The 19,167-nt window shown below is 39.0% G+C and overlaps 1 non-coding gene across 1 annotated transcript; it reads left to right on the top strand.

The window, feature by feature from the left end:
- The first annotated feature begins 545 nt into the window (after positions 1–545).
- Positions 546–652, top strand: LOC130996339 (small nucleolar RNA R71). Its single transcript, XR_009092522.1, has one exon. It is a non-coding gene; the product is annotated as a small nucleolar RNA R71 (small nucleolar RNA).
- Positions 653–19,167: the final 18,515 nt, after the last annotated feature.

The following is a 19,167-nucleotide window of genomic DNA, read 5'->3' as shown; positions in this document are numbered from 1 at the left end:
ACTTCATCAATATTTCTTCAAGGTTGAGCTTCTTCTCTTCCTTGATCATGCCATGGCTCACCGCAAATCCGGGCGGTGGTTGCAAGAAATTGTTTGGATTGCTATAGGAGAGGTTAGGGTGGCGGTTAGGTTGGAATCCTTGAGTGTATTGCCCTTGCCCTTGGTAGCCACCTTGTTGTTGGGGCCGGAAGTTCGCATAGCCTCGGTTGTTGTTGTTGTTGATGTAGTTCACATCCTCGAAGCTAGTTTGTTCTTCAACCACGGGCTCTACCCTTGACATTGATATAGCATCAATCTTGCTATTCATGGCGGTCAATTGAGCCGTCAAAAGAGCTATCGGATCCGAGCTTGTTGTAGCCGCCACCTTCTTCAAGATGATCCTCTCCGTTGGGAATTGATGGCAATTGGTGGCCAAGTTCTCTATGATGTGAGCGGCCTCCGCGTGGCTTTTCTCCAACAATGCTCCATTGGCCGATGCATTCATGTCTCTTTGCATCTCACCACTACACCCGGTGTAGAATACACAAATGATTGTGTTTTGATCTAAACCATGGTTAGGGCACTTCCTTAGCATCTCTTTGAATCTCTCCCAAGCTTCGTAGAAGGATTCTCCATCAAATTGGTGAAATTGGACTATGTCCTTCTTCATCTTCATGGTTCTACCCGGAGGGTAGAACTTGTTGAGAAACTTTTGAGCCATGTTCTCCCATGTAGTGATAGAACCACCCTCTAAAGATTGGTACCATGTCTTGGCCATGCCCCTTAGCGAAAAGGGGAAGAGTCGAAGTCGAATGGCATCCTCCGGGACTCCATTCATCTTGATGGTGCCGCATATCTCCAAGAAGTTTCCAAGATGTCCATTCGGGTCATCTTGGGAAAGACCGGCGAATTGGTTTTGTTGTACCATATTTATGAGGGCCGGCTTGAGCTCAAAATTTGTGGCGTTGATTCTCGGGGCATTCACTCCTCCTTGTTGGACAATGGGTTGGAACATATTGCTAATAGGTGGTGGTGGAGGTGTATTTCTTAGAGCTTCTTGCTCATTGATTTTCCCTTGCATGGCTTCTAATTGCATTTGAAGTTGACGGATTAAGTCGTGATTTTCCGCCATAGCTTCCTCCAACTCTCTATCTCTTCTTGTTCTTGCTTTGTTGTGTCGACAAAAAGCTTCAACCTCAAGGTTTATAGGTATAAGAGGTGCACCCTTAGATCTTGTGTTCATACACTACCTATCAACCAACAAGAACAAGAAGTCAAAACACAATCTTAAAATAGAAAACAAAAATTAAAGCAAGTAAAATGTCTAAAGTAGTTAAGCACAATGAAGCAAAATATCACAAGCAAAGAAACTAAACTAATCCCCGGCAACGGCGCCAAAAACTTGTTCGCTAATATTTTCACCACGCCGCAAGTATACGGGTAATTGTAATATATGGAAGCAAGGTCGTATCCCACAAGGATTAGTAGTTCAATCTAGTGATTATCCTAATTCATTTTACTCGACTATTTAGACTAAACGATTGAGTGATTGGTTTGATTATCTAACTAAATACTTAACAAGTGCAAAGACAAATAAAAATCAAATAAGCAAAGTGGATAAATAAGATGATTAAGGCGATTTAGGGACTAGGCATCGATAATTAAGCAAAAGACTTCAATTATAGCTCAATATTAATCTTGACAATCCTAATTATCTAGAGTGATCTCCCAACTAGTTCTAGCCCCCTCCCGGACGACTAGAACGGTAGATTACGGGTCATAATTGCCGTCCCCGGTCAACTTCTAACCTATAACTCCCAAAAGCACACAAAGATCGACATACTCTCACCCAACTCTCAACCTCCCGGTTATCGAATTGATATGTTTCAAACACCTTATCTATTGCAATTATCCTCTCCCGATTCAAAGTACAAATTAGAAATGCATAGAATGTGGCCAACAATCCATACAAGAAATAAATCAAGGGTTTGAAAAGATAATGTGCAAATGAACAAACAAGATTTATATTGAGCATAAATAATCAATCCATTACAATAATCATCTAGCCTAATCCCCAAATCAAAGAGAAATTTAGCCTAACATGTTCAAACACAATAAATCAAAGTTAAAGGTGTACATAATGAAATAGAGAGTAAGAAATGACAAATCCTATTTATGAGCTTCTTCTTCCTTCTCTTCTCTTCAATGGTCTTCAATGGTAGATGGGTGTGTTAAAGGAGGCTAGGGTTTTGTGTGTGTAGTGTTGGGGAAGATGAGTGATGGGGAAGAAGAATAATGAGAGAAAAAAGGGGGAAAATGGGGTTTAAGGGCTGGAAAACGCGACTCCGCTCTTTTCCCGCGGTCATGGCCCGCGCCCGTGGTGCTCAAACGTGGGCAAAACTCAGGGAACCCGCGGTCCCGCCCCGCGGCCGCGGGTGGTGACCGTGGGGGGACCCGCGGTCCCAGACCGCGGTCGCGGGTGGTGACCGCGGGACACCCCTGGACTCGAGCACTTAGCCCGCGGTCCCACCCCGCGGCCGCGGGTGGTGACCGCGGGCGATACCTTCCCCACGACGCGTGACCGCGGCCGCGGCCTCTGTGCGCGGCTGACTTTGTCGGCCCCGTTCTCCCTCGTCCGAGCTCCGATTCGGGCGCCGTTCACGCTCATGGATTCCTCTCGAGACGTACTTCAATCCTATGCTCTCACAATTCTCCAATCAACTCTTGATTTGCCCTGAAAATACTCAAAAACTATACTAAGCAATCAAAACTTCATAAATACTCAAAATTGGGATACAAACACATATATGCAATCAATTCATGGGGAAAAATGACAACAATTCGTGTGATATTGAGGTATGAAATCCATGTTTGTCAACCCCCCAAACTTAAAGCGTTGTTTGTCCCCAAACGACAAAAAGAAAGAGATAAAAGTAAACAAACATGTAAGCATGAATTGATGTCATTTCAAGGGCTTCAATTTTTTTCAAAATATTTCACTAGTGTATCACAAGTAGATATGCATTTCAAGAAGTCACAAGTGATAGTAAGTTCAACATTATAGCCTCCAAGCTTGAATCCTCACAAGGTGGATGTTTCAATGGTGCACTCAACTCTCAAGTGTTTAGAATGGACGTGTTTGCACTCAACTTGAAACAATGCATGCAGTCTACCATAAGCTTGCCATTTATCCTAACTCTTTATACTTCAATGTGTTATAAATAAAGATCAAAAAGGGCTTTCCTTGGGTTGTAATGAGGGTTCTTTGGTAAGGTGAGTAGTTTTTAGGCAAAGTGACTCATCCCACGATCAAATAATCATAATGAACAAATCGACTTCACTATTTCTCTTATCAAACATAAACCACAATCCCTGCATTTCATCCTTAGTGATATCTATCATGGCCATGATTAAAAAGGCAAATCACTCCCCTTTATGCTCTTTTATTCACATTCATTTTCATTTCTTTTTCTTTTTGAGCTCATAGGGGACTAGTGATTTTCACTTAATCAAAGCTTGATAAGCACTTTCAATCATTTCCCAAACTTTTCTTCATCAAAGCAACCACCAACACTCTAGGTTCTACCCCTTTATTATTGGTTATTCAAAGAAAGGCTACAAGGCACAAAAGGGGTAAACTAGGATCATATGAGAATTTGGACACAATTTGAGTTAAGTGGCTAACAAAGATGGCCTTAAATCACTTCAATATTAACAACACATCTACTTTTATTTTCAAGAGAGGACTCATGGCAAGTTCTAGAGATCAACACACATGCTCAAATGATTTACACTCAAGAACAAAATGAGATTGTAAATGTATGACAATCAAAGGCTCAATTCTCACAAGCTCATTTCTTTTTCAAGTTCTTGGAGGTGCAACATTTAGCTCATCATCACACGTTCAAACTCTTCATGCAAAATCAACAAGTGATACATAACAATTTCTTTTCAAAAACACAATCATATCATAAGCCCAATAACAAACAAATCATCCTCACAAAATTTGTTACAATTATCCCAACAAAAATCAAAACATCAAAAAGTCTTTCAATTATCCAAAACATAACAAAAACACAACATGCAAAAACACAAGATAAACGAGACAACTAATCCATCTTCCCCCTCCCCCCAAACTTATTTCACACAAAGTGGAAATAAGGATGGAGGAAAAGAGAAGGATAAGTTGGCTCGGACTCACAATGGTACGGGCACGACTACGGTGGCGGGAAGGGGCCATGGAAGGCATGGAAGTGGCGCATGTGCTCTTCATAGCGGCGCCGCTCATCATCTTGGTATTGCAAAAAGGCTTCATATTGCCTTCTTTGCTCTTCTTGGATTGCATCAAAGCGGGCCATGTTTGCGGCTTGGAAGGAGTCAAAGCGGCCCATCATCCTATCCTCAAATCCGACATCCTCTCCTGGATACGCCGGGGGTGGTTGAGGTATCTCACCACCTTGTTCAAATGCTTGCTCTTCCTCCTCGCCCTCGGGGGCTTGTTGTTGTGCATTTGCGTCTTGGAGGTGAGCAATGGTGGCGGCAAAGTGGGCGGGCTGACGCATGCCTAGGTTAGCGGCCTCCCCGGGGCCCATGATGGTGGTAAGGGCCGGATTGGGCAATGGAAAGTACACATTGCCGTTGTCGCCCTTGAGGATCCACAAAAGCCGTCTCCCGGAGGCGAGAAAGTGTTGTTGCACTAGGCAACGTCGGTCGAGGAGGATGTCACGGGAGATGGGGTCTTCTTGAATAGCCACCCCAAGATGTGTCACTATAGGGGTGATCATGCCTCCAATGCATATTTTGCCCCCTCTTGTGTGAGCTTGAGATTCGAATTGGTCGGCCAAAAGACACCCAAGAGATAAGGAGATGTTGGTGAGGGCGCCTTGAATGAGTAAGAGCTCATTCGACCGACAAAAGCCCACGTTCTCCCGACCAAGGAAAGTGAACCCGAAGGCCCGTTGGGTAAGGCGGATAACCGGGTTGCGCAATGACGCTGCCTTTGATCGCCGGGAGTCATAGCCTGCAATCTCCTCCACGCCTCGAAAGTGACATCGTTCCCATATACGGGTGGGATTGAACTCTAACCCACCGGCGTATGCTCCTCCTTGGGGGCAACCCAAAATCTCGTCCAACTCATCAATAGTTAGCTCTCGGGGCTCATTCCCGAGTTGGAAAGAGATTCTTGATGGAGCTCCGTTGGACTTGATGAGCTGGAATGTGGAGAGGAACTCAAGAGTGAGCCCTCGGTATGCTAACCATCCCCCAGTGATTACTCGCCGCCATCCGCCTCTATCCGCCAAAGACCAAATGTCTTCGGCTATTCCCATGGCCTCGATAGTTTCCGAGCAAATATACCGGCATTGCCGGTGAGGAATGGCACAAAGTTGCTCCCAACGTTCGCGGGAGTCCGGAGTAGGAAGTCGAATCCCATAGAATTGAGGAGTGTGCCGAGTGATAGTCACCTCATCGGCGCGGGAGGTACTGGCCTTCCCCTTTCCCTTGCCCTTTGTTACACGTGGTGCCATAGCAAAAGGTGCCTACAAAACCAAGTGTGAGTCTTTATTTGACACAACAATGACAACAATAAGATACTAGAAACAATTTAACTATCAACTTAACTAAGCAATTTAGCCCGGGAAACGGGCGAATTCTTATTCTAAAAGCACATAAATAAATCACACTATCACAATGCATCTCACAACAACACATAGCATCAATATTAAGCCCACCATCGCCGCCGTCCCTGAATCCGGTCGGCGTCGTCTCCCCCTTCACTGTCTCTATCTTCTCTCAATCATTTTCTCTCTCTAAAGTCGATTGCACACTCAAATCGAGCCCTAATTCCCCCCTTAAACTGCCCGCCTCTCTCTCCCTCTAAATTCAAGCGTCGCCGCCGTCCTAAGGGCGGCGTTGCTCCGCCTCATCTCTGACTCCCTCTTCCATTCCTTAATTAGTTTGATTCTGTTTCCACTTCTTAAACCCATGAGAATTCTCCATTCGAAGCAGTTAATACAAGAGCCCTAAGATTTCTTTTTCCTATAACGCGTTGTCGTTCCTTCTTCTAGACTCCGGCGAAATAGTCGCCACTGAGCTTGCGGTTCGTCCACCGCCGAGTCACCGCTGAGCTCTGGAGTTCGTCCACCATGCCGTCGACCCGTACCCCACCGACGACTTCTCTGTTTTGATACCTCCATTTCCTGATCTGCCGTGATTCTTCCTACACACCTATGGTAAGTATTAAATTAGTTTCCTAATTTAATAACGCGTTTCACTATTTTAAATATAGAATGATTATTATTTTAGAAAGAACAAATTTTGGAAAGAATTTTGGCATCTGCTATCAACCGTGTTGTGATTGTTGCATGGAAGCAATATGATTTATCAACTCTGATGAGGGGTGAAATATGCAAGGTCATAAGATCAGGACACGTAGCTTTGCTTGGAATACCAAAGTGGAATACCAAAGATGAGCAGCAGGGAGCAAAGAAGCTGTGAGAAATAGGCAGAGGGAAAAGTTCAGAGCAGAGCTAACCAGAGCAGAGTTGGCAGAGCAAAGCTTCCAGAGCAGAGCTGCCAGAGCAGAGTTGCCAGAGCAAAGCTTCCAGAGCCAGAGCTAACCAGAGCAGAGCTTCCAGAGCAGAGGGCCAGAGCCAAGTTGCCAGAGCAGAGCTGCCAGAGCAGAGATGCCAGAGCTAGCCAGAGCAGAGCTGCCAGAGCAGAGTTGCCAGAGCAGAGCTTCCAGAGCAGAGGGCCAGAGCCAAGTTGCCAGAGCAGAGCTGCCAGAGCTAAGTGATTAAAGTCAGAGCCAGAGCCAAGTCGCCAGATCTAGAGTCAGAGCTAAGTCGTTAGAGTCAGAGCCAGAGCCAAATCGCCAAAGAGTAGAAGTCTGCCCCAAGGAAGGAAATCCAGAACTACTAGACAGAGCGGAATGATGAGGACAGAATCCAGCTCTGTAATTAGGGGACAACGACCTGACAAGTTATAATCTAATAATAGCCTTAATTAGTTTAATGGCGAGCATGCGGAATAGATGACCAAACGAATTTACTACTTTACCCCAACTGTAATGCCTATAAATACCTACGATGATGAAATAAAGCACACGCTCTCTCTTTTACTGCTTTAAGAACTATTCTCTTCCCTTTCTCTCTAGAGTTTGAACTAATAAAATTACATATATAAATAAAATATCTAAATTGTTAGAGTTATGTTTGTTAGATAGTTGACAATTGGAGTCATGGTTGAATATAATTTCATATTTGATGATGCTCTCTCAAACTCTAGATGAGATGATGCTCAAAACTCCAGATGAGATGATGCTCTTTCAAGTTTTGGACGAGATGATTCTCTTTCAAATTTCAGACAAGATGATGCTCAGAAGTTAGAGGTGATCTGTCAAGTTTGCGACGAGATGATGCCCACAACTTGGTTGGTCTTAAAACTCCAAATGATATGATGCTCGATAAATCAGTTATGGTCTTTTAAATATCAGGCGAGATTATTTTCATAATTAGTTATGCTTTTAGAAGTTCGGAATTATATAATACTCACAATTCAATTATGATTTTTCAAACTCCATATAAAATTATGGTCAAAAGGCAAAATAAAAAAAATTGAAGAAAATTAATAAATCTTGTAACAACAAATGCAACAAATCAATCCTCCATCATACCTATGTCAAATTTATATGTATTTCTACTCTCTTTTTTTTCTTACGCGTCAACTTTTTATAAAATTTCATATGAAAACTAATGGGTATTTTTATGATCTCAACAAAATTAATAATTTAATTGCTAAAAGTTGTTGAGATTAATATAATTTAAAATGTATTACTAATATAATTTAATTTGATTAATTATATAAATAATTTACATAAAAAAATATTTTATATAATTATCATAAAAATAACATAAAATATATAAATTACAAGAAAATATGTACCCGTCGAATTTCGACGGGTAATACACTAGTCAATTTAACAAAATTAGATAAAACACATTTTAACAAGTCAAAAAGTAGTAGAAAACTCGCGACCCCTAACAAGTCAATATTTTTTCACGAACTTAATATTTTATTATTTTTCCTATAAAATTAATTTTTCCCACAAAATTTATTTGGGTTAATTGCATCAAAATATCTGAACTTTTCCCAAAATTTGGTTTTTTGACAAACTTTTTAACTGTGGCAAAAATTTTAGCTACATTTCAATTTATTGCAATGTCCGTCCCGCGTATATTTCCGGCCAAATCCATTCATTTCCGGCCAATTTATTTTAGCTACGTTTCAATTTATTGCAATGGATTTGAGACGACAATGTTTCATTACCCGGCACGACATGTCACCTAAGCTTTACGGAGGTCCACCTCAACATGGATTTGGCCAGAAATATACGCGGGACAGACATTGCAATAAATTGAAACGTAGCTAAAATTTTTGCTACAATTAAAAAGTTTGTCAAAAAACCAAATTTTGGGAAAAGGTCAGGTATTTTGATGCAATTAACCCAATTTATTTCCCTTATATATTTTTCAATTAATTTGTGTTGCAATATTGATTATGTACTTATGGCTAAAATGTTAATTCAAAATTTTTTATTCTGTTTGAAAAATTGAAAAGTTTTAATATGATATTTGGATTAAAAAAAACTCTATAATGACATATTTCTCAACAAGTTTGTGCTTAATTAGTTATTATTAAAATGTTAATTCAAAATTTTTTTGTCGAGAAATTGGAAAGTTTTAGTATGATCTTTGGATCCTAAAATTCTTATAATTGAATCAGCGATATGGAGCAAATAATGAATTTCATGTGGAAAAATAGATTTTGTGGGAAAAATAAGAAAAACATGAAATTCACGGAAAAAACTAGAAAATACTGAAAATTCATGTATTTACAAGCAAATAATTAAAAGAAAATAATAAAGCCCCAGGTCGGTCATTTAACGTCGATAGTTCGACGGATGCATCGGCATCAATTTGGAGAAAAATAAGTGTTATGGAAAAAGCAGACGAGCACAAAGTTCGTGTATTTAGATTCAAAAATAAAATTTGTAGATAAAATTAAAAGAATGATGAAAATTTGTATATTTACACGTAGATAACTTAAAATAAAATATTCAATTTAAAATATGAATTTATCGTCATATGCAATTAATAAGCTACGTGGCTTCTTACAGAATCATAAACATAAAGGAATTCGGAATCGGTCATGAATATGCTCGTGTATATAATACTTAAGTCATGGTCAAAATGAAATATGCATGTTTTTAGTAGAATGGTCAAAATGAAGTATGTTTTAATTCTCTACTAGTACTCTTTATTTCTTTTGAACATTTATATATTTAGTAATATGTAGTATTTTTTCCGTTCACCAAAAATAATTTTAAAGGTGAACAATAAGGATTTTAACAAACAAAATTATTGTATTGTAAATGAAGAAAGGGATCCACTTAAAAAATACTCCCTCCGTCCCAACAGAAGTGTCACATAATTTTTGGGCACGGAGATTAATAAATGTGTAAAAATTAAATAAAGTGGATTGGTGAAAATTATTTAAATATTAGGTATAGAGAAATAATATATTGCCAAAAACGGAATGAGACACTTGTATTGGGACGCCCCAAAAAGGAAAGTGAGACATTACTATTGGGACGGAGGAAGTAGTATTTATAATAATAATTAATTGTATTGTGAGTGGAGAATAGAGCCCACCATGTGATAGATAGTTTCCAAAAATAGAAAGGGACTAATTTTTATGGATATCGCAAAATGGCAAAAAAGAACTATTTTTTGTGGACGGAGAGAGTATTACATAACTATATTTTTTACTTGACATGAAACAATAATTTTAGGGGTCGTTTGATTTTCAAAAAGGATTATGTAGGATAATTTGTAACCAGGATATTTAGCATGGATAATGACAGATTATTAATACTGAGTTGGTGTTTGCTATCATGACTAAATACAGAATATTCTGGTTTAAGTTAATCCTAGGAGGATGTGGTATTATTAATCCTAAGAAATCTGGATTAATAATACTGGGTCGTGGGATTAAACCGGGTCATCCACATTATTACTAAATAATACCAAACACTAAACTGATCTGTACTAAATTAGCTAATACAGTGTATTAACCAATATCAAACACGCTTTTATTATAATTGTCGTACCTTATAACATCAGCATGCACATGCATCACTATTAACTAATATAATAAGTTCTTTTTTTTTGAAGAGATAATTTATTAAGTTTGCACTTCCAGAACTCCTAAAATATAAATGTATTACTCATTCCGTCCACAAAAAAATAGTCCTAGAAGAGGATGATACAGGTTTTAATGAAAATATTTGAGTTTATTGTGAGTGGAAAAAGTGTCCCACTGAAAAGGTAGGGCCCATCATGTAATATAAAGTTGTCAAAAATAGAAAGTGACTAATTTTTGTGGACATTCCAAAATGACAAAAATAAATTATTTTTTGTGGACGGAAGGAGTATCACATCAAAATACATGTATTTTTACATTAGATGTTTAACATGTGTATTGGTAAATAAAAGGTCCAATCCCTTAACATTCAAAGCTAAGCGGCCCAAGCCCAACTACTCTTCACATTGAATAATATGGCCGAATTTACTAAGGTAACTTAATAAAAGACTATGTTTTCAAATTTGACCTAATAAATTGATGAGGAGTAATATATGCAGAGCAGAGAAATGAGCTTGGACAGAGGTGTCGCTTGGGTCAGAGGAATGGGCTTAGTCAGAGGAATCGCTGAAGTCAAAGGAATGCTTTACCCACGAGACAGTCAACGGTAGAAATGACCACCTTACCTGAGAAACGCCAGAGCAGAGGAATCATCCGCTCGCAGAGGAATCCAGAGCTCCCCGATACATATGTTTCCCTGTCGCTGAGCAGAGGAATGATCGAAGGAAGGCGAAATTACCATCATACCCCTGATCACGCGGGGAACATGACCCTCAGGCTGAAATTATCATTTTGCCCCTTTAGTGTACTCTATAAATACCCATGCACCCATATTATGTATTATCACGTGCTTTCTATCAATACAACAGCAAGCTCACTTTCTCTCAGCAATTCAATTCTATTCTTTCAATTCCCACGATCAACACTAAGTAAAACTCATAATCTAATCACAATTCACCGATTAAAATACCACCCGCTCAATCGCGATTCACCATAAATGAATAATTATAAAAATATATCTAATGAATTGATTTTCTTTTCAAATCTAACTTAATTCCATTTTTCGGTACCATATTGTTAAGCTGGCATTCAAAATATGACATTGCTTTTTGGACTAGGATAATTAACGGCGTGGAAATAAGATTTCCCACGTCAACTCCATACGGCGTCGTGTGACTTTATCGATACTAGTATACATCCATTCATGCGATGCACGACTAACGTAAAAAATAAATGATAAATTCAAATAAATAAATAAATATAAATAATAATAAAAAATATAAACAAATACAAGATATATTTTAATAAAATATAATAATTCACATTAATTAATTACTCAATAAAATCCTGAATTTAAAAATGTAAATTTTCAATTTATAAAAAGTGTAATGATAATTATAATTATTAAACAAATTTAAAATTATTCAATAATGAAAATTTGCACTATGCATATATTATTCATCATAATAAATATTTTTATACACAAATATAAATAAAAAGTTATTAATTTTTAATGAAGAGAAAGAAAATAAAATATTAAAAATTTCATAACTTATTCATTTTTGATGATTTTTATACTATATTAAATTTAAGATGCATATTGATTATTTTTTCATGACCAAATTTGATGACGTTTAGAAAATAATTACAATATAAAAAAAGTAAAAAGAAAAAAATACTGAAATTTTTTGTGGAAGAAGAGAGAGAAAAAGAGAGGAAAAAAACTCCTCTTTTATAAATTATATAGATGGTATACAAAAGATAAATTGAGTTAGATTTGAAAAGAAAATAACTTCATTAAACATGGTTTTGCAATTATTCATTTATCGGCTTAGACTTAAAACTAAAGGCTTTTATTAGGTTAGTTTAGTATTTTTAAAATAGAGGCTTTTATTAGGTTAGATTAGTATATTTAGTCAATAATATAATTTGTACTGGCAATTGGAAATAGTGGAAATTAATAATTAGTAACTAATTTAATTTTAATAATTTTTAACCAACTTTCAGTATTTTGGATAGAATTGTCCCTAAATATTGTTGTACAAAATATGCACTCTTCCTCAAACTCATTCTCCCTCTCTCTCTCTCTCTCTCTCTCCGACGACTTTCTCTCTCCTGGTCTACTTTTCTGATTCTCTTCGTCGTCGTCATCCTCTTCTCCAGAATCCAATGAACTCCATCAATGCGGCGTCATCGCTAGATCTAGTTAAAGATCTATGAAATCTAGTTCCAAATCTACAAGTTATGAGATTGAGTTCCAGATCTACGAGAATTATGAGATCGAGTTCCAGATCTATGCAGATCTAGAACAAAATGGTATGAACGGTTTCTTTTGTACATTCGATCCGTTATAAAATCTATCACACCAGCCGCCAGGTGTTGGAATAGATGGTGCTAATGAGCCCATTAGCACCATCCACTCCTTCCATTTCAAGATCTATCGCGCCAAGTGTTGGCGCGAATAGTGCGAATGGGCCAATTCACAACATTCGTTCAAGCTATTCCAAGATCTTTTGTATATATACGCAGCACAAATGGTATATAAAAAAAATTCATTTGTACCATCCGTACCAAGTTGACAAGCAGAGGCTTATTAAGTTGAGAAAGAACCCTAATTTTGCTTATCCACGTCTCCACAATGAACCCTAATTTTACAAATAAAAAATTGTTCATATAAATAAAAATCTAAACACCCACAATCTACATATATAAATATTCAATTTGACTTGTTTATAGATTTCACAAGTTAAATTTTAAATGTTTAATAATTTACCAAAAACCAATCCATGTACACAAATTTAAATAGTGAAAACATAAATATATACAAAGCATATGAACTATATCAAACATATGAAAAAAAAAAACTTCAAGATTAATGCATATAATCATAACAAATAATGCATCCATGTAAACAAATACCTAAACATTAATACATAATACCTAAAAATTACTGTGAATATGCTCAAGTCGTTTAGGATAATTACTAAGATGACAGATGTTGGGAACCTTGTGGAATATCCTAATCTTTGTTTTGATGATACCAAAATTCATAGGTCTTAATTGTAATAGACTAGAACTGTGTTGAACTCAAGTGTTAGAGTTCGTTTCTAGTTTAGTATGCGGTTCTGAAGACTGAAGACTGAAGGACGAATGACTGAAGATACCAACTGGAGTATCAGTTGAAGAATCAGTTTGGAACTGATTACTTCATGCGTGCCACAGACTGATACTAAAGTCAAGTATCAGTTGAACATTCTTCCTCGGACTAATCTTCCAACGTTCAAAGGAAGCCACGTACTCACAATAGTACAGCCACATTAAATGCAGAGATCTCAGGATCTTATCTCTGCAGAGGTCATTCCTATTTGGTGGTTACTTTATCAGAGACGTCACATCTCCTGTCCCTCAAGAGAGCCGTTTCCACCAGACAAGGAAACTCGAAGATTGAAGCCTCAGCCCAAATTCGAATTGCTCTCCAACGGAAGAAATCTTGAGGACGTTCTACGCCAACGGATCTATTCAAGAGTTCTCCTACAAATAGCGCTCGAGGATCACTTCAATCTTCACCGATTCAACGACATAAGCTGAAGCTCTGCCAAAATCGCTACTCAGCCTAAAGCTCAACCTCCCCAAAGCTTGAATCGAAGAAGAGAATTCCAAAGCCAAAATCAGTCACTGCTGATTACATACATTCTCTTAGACCTTAGGCAAACCTCTGTTTACCTAGAAGCCAAGGTCAAACTTGCTACAAAGAACTTGTTCTTTGCAGTATAGTTGGCACTCGTTCAAACCTCCTTTCCAAAAGAAAGATTTGAGTGTTTTGAGTGATTCGGAGTTCAGAAGGGTTTTCTGACTCTGAGAGTCTTAGCGCGGGTTGTGCCAAGCAAGAGAAATCCGACATGAGTGAAGTGTGGGTATTGAAGAAGGGTTTTATTCAGTGGTACGGTTGTGTGCACCCGACAAGCACACAGTTTGGTTTGCAGTGCACCTGTTAAGCACTTGCGGAGTGGATTGTTGGTCTGATCAACCGACCATGGATGTAGGAAAAGGTTTTTCCAAACCACGTAAAAGTTTCTGTGTTGTTTACAGCTTTCAGTTTTACATTCCTACTTGTGTTGTTTCAATTGATAAACTGAATACTGAATAACTACAAAGAGAAACCTAAGACCAACAACGTGCTCAACCGAGGCTATTGCAAAACTAAGTTTAATTTTCGCTGCGTATGATATCAGTCTGACTGATCTATCTTTTGATAGTCAGGAAGAGTGTTATCATCTCTACTTTGGCAAACTCGACTGAAGCCCATAAGTGCATCAGTTAAGTTCCAACAACTTAACTGATAACTCCTTACTGAAGAGCTTTCAGTATCAGTCGTCAACCCTGTTTGGTCAAAACTGCTTTCAGTTAACAGGCGTCTGTGTTTGCATGAAAAGTTTCGTTTAGATCTCTATCTTGAGATCTCTTTCTTTGAGGAGAAGAAAAATAGCCCATAGGTGTATTCCCCCCCCATACACCTATTCGAGACCCCTGGGACCTAATAATTGGTATCAGAGCAGGTTGTTAGCAAGAACATTCTGTATCTGATTAAGTTCTGACTGAACTAGATCCTAATGGGGGTATTTTGTTTCTGATCAAAATCTTTTCTCAAGCTTCCCCTTGAGAGTGCTTGCTCCTTGTTCGCTTCTTGCTTTCTGTGTGCTTCTCCTTGCCTTCCCTCAAATGTACAGGAACAAGAAAGACTCCTCCAGCGACTATGTCCACACATACTTTCGAGGAGTCAACGGACTTGAGATTGGGACGTTGGATTCTGACCAAGACGACAGATTCATCTTTCCAGAAGAAAATCAGAGTCCAACCCACTCTCAATCAGAAGAAACTAGCAGATATGATCAAACTCGGCTAGAATATCAACACCTAAGAACGAGATTTGAAAATCTTCTTAGGGAGCACAGATAGATCATCAGAGAGATTGATCATGTGCAAGATGCTCGAATGATCGTCATGCGCTACTTCATTTCAGATGAAGACGAAGAAGCTGGCAGAAGGGATGTTCAAGAGCGCAGACTGATCAACAGACTGAGACTGCTTCAGTCTAAAAAATAAGAGCTTCTGCCACGTCTCGAGGAAACAAAGACAAAATTCAAAAGGACGTCAGAAGTCTTTGAAGAAGTGATTCATGAAGAAACACTTCAGTTCAGAAAAATGATGAAACGAGAAAGGAACGTGCAGCTACAGTCGACAGATTACAAACTGAAGGAGAACCAGTCATATATTCCAGGAGGAACTTGCACTTCAGTCAACGACTAATCTAGTGGTAGTCACTGTGTAAGCATCTCTCAACAATCTCACTTGTACTTATGACTGATTTTCTTTATCCTTCTCGACTGAAATGTGTTTAATCTGACGTGTCATTGTATTTACATTATCATTCCTTTTAATTGACACGCGTAAACTTCGTTCAAAAATAGATGACACACGATCACACGATCCCGCCCTTTTTACTAACAAGCGGATTGATCCACGTGCCACGTCTCCATTTGCACGGATTTCAAAAGTTTATTGAAATCGCCTAGTGCACGATCTTTCACATTCTCTTCAAAAATATTTAATCTTCGGAAAAGGATTTACTCAATCTCAGAGAAATCTTTTGTGCAAAAACTCTTTGAGTGTGTTCTCTTCCTGATATCTCTTCAAGGCTAACAGTGATAATCCACAGTTCAATCTCTGTGAGAACCAATTTACAGATTTTTGCAGAAATCTCCTTCACTCAAAATTCCACATGGCAAAATTAGCATCTCAACAAGTTGTATGTTACGAATCCATTGTAACATCTGAGGCACTCCAGAATCTTGCTGAGTTCAACAAGATTAATGAAATCTTGGAACGCCATGGATGGACGAAGTTCATTCAATGCTCAATGAAGTTTCTTCTCGACAAGTCGACCATCAGAGAATTCTATGACAACATCAAGACTGATGAGTCAACTGGTGATCTCAGAACAGAAATCACTGTTTTCACTGATGAGAACTTCTTAGATTCCACGAAGGTCTCCATCAACATCTCACAAGCTGCAAGAGAAGTGTTCAACCTCCCAACTGACGGACCCGCACCATTCTTCACCGATAACGAAGCCACAAATCTCATGAGAGATGCGCTGATGAGTAATGCTCCTGCCGACCTCAACATCACAAATGTTTTGAGCATATCAAGAATACATCCTCATCTCAGACCAATCGCCAAAATGATCAAGAAATGTTGGTTTGGCACTCTTGGATCTCCTGGTCATCTCTCGAGACCACACAAATTGGTGCTGATTGCCCTGATCCAGAAAGGCCCATTCAACTGGGAGAAGGCCTATCTTCAAATCCTTGCTGAAGAGGAGAAGGAATCTCACTCCACCAAGCATCTTCGTCAGGGAACCAAAGTCTCATCACTGATTCTTCACAGTGTGAAAGAAACTCGTTGCTTCTGGAAGAACACCACTCAAGTGTCTTCCACCATTTGTCTGTTCGAAGGACAGAAAAGCTCAAATAAAGGGAACGTCAGTCTGACAGCTGAAACCCTTTTATCCACCACAGTGCCACGCTACAAAACTCGAGGCTCAATCAAAAGAAGCCTTGACAGTTCGCCATCTCCAGTCAAGATCCTTCTTGACAATCCTCAAGAGTCTTCCAAAGTGGATCCTGAAGAAGCTACACAAAAAGCTTCAGAAGAAGTGCTGATTCCAAGCACTGAAACATCTCAGCAACAGTCTCCCACTGCTCCTCCACAAGATGAAGGAAATCAACAGCCGAAGAAGACACGAGCAACTGACAACAGAGGAACTGATACAGAAGAACCTCTTCTCAGAGGATTCTTCCACTACTGCCTGGAAGGATTCAACAATAAAGCGAAGTTTAATGAGCCTGCTGACATTAATGCTGCATCCTCATCCTCTAACAATCAAACTGCTCTTCTCAGAAACTTTGTGACACAACTGGCCCAACACTGTGTCACAACCACCTTTCCCTCAATCATTGCAACCCTTAATCCTGTAGAGTTTCGGGATCTTGTCGACTACTTCTTCTTCATCTTTGTCAAAACCTTGCCCAAATCTCAATACAAGGAGATTGATGAAGTTCTCACTGAAGAGAAACCGGAAGCTTTAGAGAACAACATCTTTGAAAAATTCAAAGTCACTAATCTCTGGGATACTATCCATGACTGGGCACCCAACTTCAGACTGTACCTGATTTCCAGAGGACTTCTCAAAGAAGATGATGCCGAGGGCACTGAAGTCTATTATGAGTCTCCACAGCGTCAGACTGCTGCCTCCGAAGCAAGAGTTGAAGTCGATGCTGCTGAAGATCAAACACTTGTAAGACCTCTCACCAATGAGGATATTCAAATGTTTGACGAGAGGCTGATCATTCAAGAAGATACAACTTATGAGCTGAGAGTCAAAATGGCTATTCTTGAATCAACAATCATGTATCTTCAACAGCAACTGGAAATGCAGAATAAGTACAGCGGTGTTCCTGAGTCCGATGACAAAGACAAACGAGAAGAAGACAAGAAGGAAAAAGGGAAAATGACTGAAGAATCAAAAGGAAGTCCTCCAAGAAAACCAAGCAAGAAGCTCCGCATCAACTAAGGACAAGGGAAGATCCAGGAATGTCATCTGAACAAAAAATTCTCATTTTGTAAATGATGTTCTTAGAATTGTTTTGTCCAAATTTCCTTGCTTTGTGTTTCCGTACTTTATGCAACTCTGCCATTGAATTCAGAACTGATTTACTTTTGTTATTCTTGCTCAATTGTTATTCCCTGTGCCTCAATGTTTAAGTTGATAATGGATTATCCAATTTAGGGGGAACTCTGCTTGAGTATCATCAGTTTTTGACTGTTTTTCTAACTGATTGTTGGGAACTTGTGTTTATCAGTTTTTATATCCTTGACTGATAAGGAAAATTAGGGCTTGTGTGACATAATGATTAACTGACAACTTTGCGTTAGGTTTCAGACTTTTAATTTCTGAACACCTCCTTTGGACTTATCTTTTCAAATCATTGCATGCACTGTACGCCGCCTATTTTCGGCAAGAGATCATGTCCAATATTCCATATCAGTTTAAATCTCTTATTTTAAGGTATTCCTTTGACGGGCATTAATTACGGACATCAAAATTTATTGAACCTGACTTGGCGCGCAGATTTCAAACCGCCCATGTCTTTTCAATTGCCCTAGGAAATTGCTCATCTTCCACGATCACACTTCCTTCATTACACCTACTCCTCCATCATCCATTACTTTTGCACTCTCTCTAATTCCAAAATCCACAGCACTCTACTGTGAGATTACTCTCTGCAAAATTTCTCTTCTTCACAGATCTCAAACTTGAAATGGCCAAGACCAACATCAAGAAGAACGACAACAAGAAGGAGGCTCCGATCGAGAAAGAAGTCAGATACGAACAGTCCGTGCACAAGGACTCCTTCGAGAAGAAGCCTGAATACGCGAAAGTTTCGACAATTCTCAACCGGCACGGATGGACCAAATTCGTCACCAGTGAAGCGAAATATCTACTTGATGATGCAGTCAGAGAATTCTATAAGAATCTCAATTTCAACGACTCCAGAGAGCTTATCTCCAAAGTCAGTGTCTACACCTCGGCAGATTGTGTTGAAGAGACTCTCAACGTCTCTAAGATTGTCAGAAAACTGTTCAAACTCCCGAACAGTGGAACTTCTTTCTCCAGTCTAACTGATGAGGAAGCTAACAAGACTCTTAAGTCTGCTCTGAAGGATGAATCTGAATCGACGGAAAGCCAAGTCACACTTTCCCACCTTCATCCTGAGTATGCCATGCTGGGCAAGATCATCCAGAAATGCTGGATAGGTGCAACCGGAACCCCCGACAAAGCTTCTCAACCCCAGAAGAATGTTATGGCAGTTCTTCTGAAGAACGAATCCTTCAACTGGGAAGAAGCTTATCTGAAGCTTCTCTACA

This window comes from Salvia miltiorrhiza, chromosome 7 (assembly GCF_028751815.1).
Source record: "Salvia miltiorrhiza cultivar Shanhuang (shh) chromosome 7, IMPLAD_Smil_shh, whole genome shotgun sequence".
Classification (NCBI taxonomy): Eukaryota; Viridiplantae; Streptophyta; class Magnoliopsida; order Lamiales; family Lamiaceae; genus Salvia; species Salvia miltiorrhiza.
Note: the sequence above shows the minus strand (reverse complement) of the source record. Positions and strands in the feature narration are given on the sequence as shown.